The 2,479-nt window shown below is 39.5% G+C and overlaps 1 pseudogene; it reads left to right on the forward strand.

Moving 5' to 3' along the window:
• The first annotated feature begins 1,020 nt into the window (after positions 1–1,020).
• Positions 1,021–1,120, forward strand: LOC127099786 (uncharacterized; annotated as a pseudogene).
• Positions 1,121–2,479: the final 1,359 nt, after the last annotated feature.

Consider the following 2,479-nt stretch of genomic DNA (forward strand, 5'->3'; position numbering starts at 1 on the left):
GTAATAGCTTCTGTAAAAGGAATGGTGACGTTTAATTGTTTCAGTAGGTCAACAAATTTCTTAAATTGGCCCGCGTCTTTGGTTTTAATTAGCCTTTGAGGGTAAGGGATAGGTGGTTTGTAAGGCGGCGGAGGTACATAAGATTCTTTGTTTTCTACGGTTTCTTTATTACACTCTTACTTTTCCTTAGGTCTACCTTCTTCCTCAGTTGACTTTTTAGAGTTTTGGTTCTCAATCCTTGGGTCAGGCGGTCCTTCTACCTCTGTTCCACTTCTTAGTATAATTGCATGAGCGTGGCCTTTCGAATTAGGTTGGGGTTGTCCAGGAAATGTACCAGTTGGGGCAGCAGTAGGCGCTTGTTGTTGAGCTACTTGCGAGATTTGTGTTTCCAGCATTTTGTTATGGGTAGCCAGGGCATCTACTTTACTTGCTAGTTGTTTAATTTGTTCGCTAGTGTGTACATTCTGGTTTAAGAACTCTTTATTGGTTTGCTGTTGAGAAGCTATGAAGTTCTCCATCATGATTTCCAAATTGGATTTCCTAGGAACGTTATTGTTAGGTGTAGATGGGGTCAGCTTTTGATATCCAGGAGGTATAGCTGGGGCTTGACTGGGAGCTTGACCTGGTGCGTATAAAGCGTTGTTACTTTTATATGAAAAATTAGGATGGTTCTTCCAGTTTGAGTTATAGGTATGCGAGTAGGGATTTCCTTGAGCATAGTTCACCTGCTCTGCTTGGATTCCTGTTAGGAGTTGACAATCTGTAGGAGTGTGACCTTGAGTTCCACAGACTTCGCAATTTTGAGTTACGGCAACCACGGTGGCTGGAGGTGATACATTTAAATTTTCCATTGTTCGGTCGCTTCCCCATTGATAATGGTTTTGGGCCATGCTTTCGATAAGTTGATAAGCGTCAGCGTAAGGTTTATCCATAAGCGCACCACCGGCGGCGGCGTCTATTGTTAACCTTGTGTTGTACAAGAGACCATTATAGAAGGTATGAATTACTAACCAGTCCTCTAAACCATGGTGTGGACAAAGTCTCATCATGTCTTTGCACCTTTCCCATGCTTCGAAAAGAGACTCGTTATCTTTCTGCTTAAATCCATTTATCTGAGCTCTTAACATAGCTGTTTTCCTTGGAGGAAAATATCGGGCAAGAAAGACTTTCTTCAACTCATTCCATGTGGTGACTGAGTTGGAGGGAAGAGACTGAAGCCATCTTCTAGCTTTATCTCTTAACGAGAAAGGAAAGAGACGAAGTCGAATTGCCTCTGAAGTGACACCATTAGCTTTAACAGTATCAGCGTATTGGACAAATACGGATAAATGAAGGTTTGGATCCTCGGTAGGATTTCCAGAAAATTGGTTCTATTGCACTACCTGCAACAACGAAGGTTTAAGTTCGAAATTGTTTGCTTCGATTGTGGGTGGAGCAATACTCGAATGCAGCTCATCTTGCGATGGAGCAGCGTAATCTCGAAGAGCACGAGCTGGTTCTGCCATCTCGGGTATCGGCGAAGGAAGGAGATTTTTGAGATCAGGAATTTCAATTGGAGGAAGATTGTTTGCAGCACGATACTCCCGAATGAGTCGTAAGACTCGGAGATATCGTTCAATGTTGTTGATTCGTAAGTAGTACGGTTCGCCTTGTGAGCGAGTGTGTGGCATACAAATCAACGAAAGACAAGGGAAAAATAAAAATTGCCTTAGTCTCTACAGCACAACAGAAGAGTTACGATATCGACTAAATAAAAATCCCCGGCAACGGCGCCAAAAACTTGATCGCGACTTTATGAGTCTATTGGGGTATTAACTGCAAGTGTACAGTCTAATCGCGTAGTTTTAAAAGATATCGATCCCACAGGGACTTAATGAATCGATATACTGTTTTTCTAGGGTTACTTCGTAAAGCTAAGGCAGATGATACTTTGATGATTAGGGGGAAAAGTAAAACTAAAATTGGATCTAGATTAAATATCAAATAATGCGGATATCGGTATGTAGTTCGTCGTAATTAGGGAATCAAATCTTCGTTGGTATCTTAGTTTTAAAATAAGTCTTTTCAGTAGACACTATTAATTAAAAGTCTTTTCTCAAACTCTCGCTCTGTTGAATCAGACTATGACTTTATATTAACGTACGCTCTCACTATTTAGTTAAATCTAAAATCACTTTTTTGAAAACAATAGAATCTATAGAAACTCTTTTTAAGAAAATACTAACCGTTTAAACGCCCTCGTCTCAAACTCTCGCTCTGTTGACTTAGACTATATGATTAAACTTAAATGCTTAACTCTCGTCCTCACATTTAACCTTTAAAAATAATTTTTGAAAATGGTTAGAATTTAGTTAACTTTAAAAATTGCTTTCGCCCTGATTTAAAGTTAATGTTCAATTTACAATGTCCAGTTAAAAGCTCAAACTGTCGTTCTATTGATTTTAACTTCTTTATGTCTTTTACTCCCGTACAAAAACTT

The sequence above is a fragment of the Lathyrus oleraceus genome, chromosome 6, assembly GCF_024323335.1.
Source record: "Lathyrus oleraceus cultivar Zhongwan6 chromosome 6, CAAS_Psat_ZW6_1.0, whole genome shotgun sequence".
Classification (NCBI taxonomy): Eukaryota; Viridiplantae; Streptophyta; class Magnoliopsida; order Fabales; family Fabaceae; genus Lathyrus; species Lathyrus oleraceus.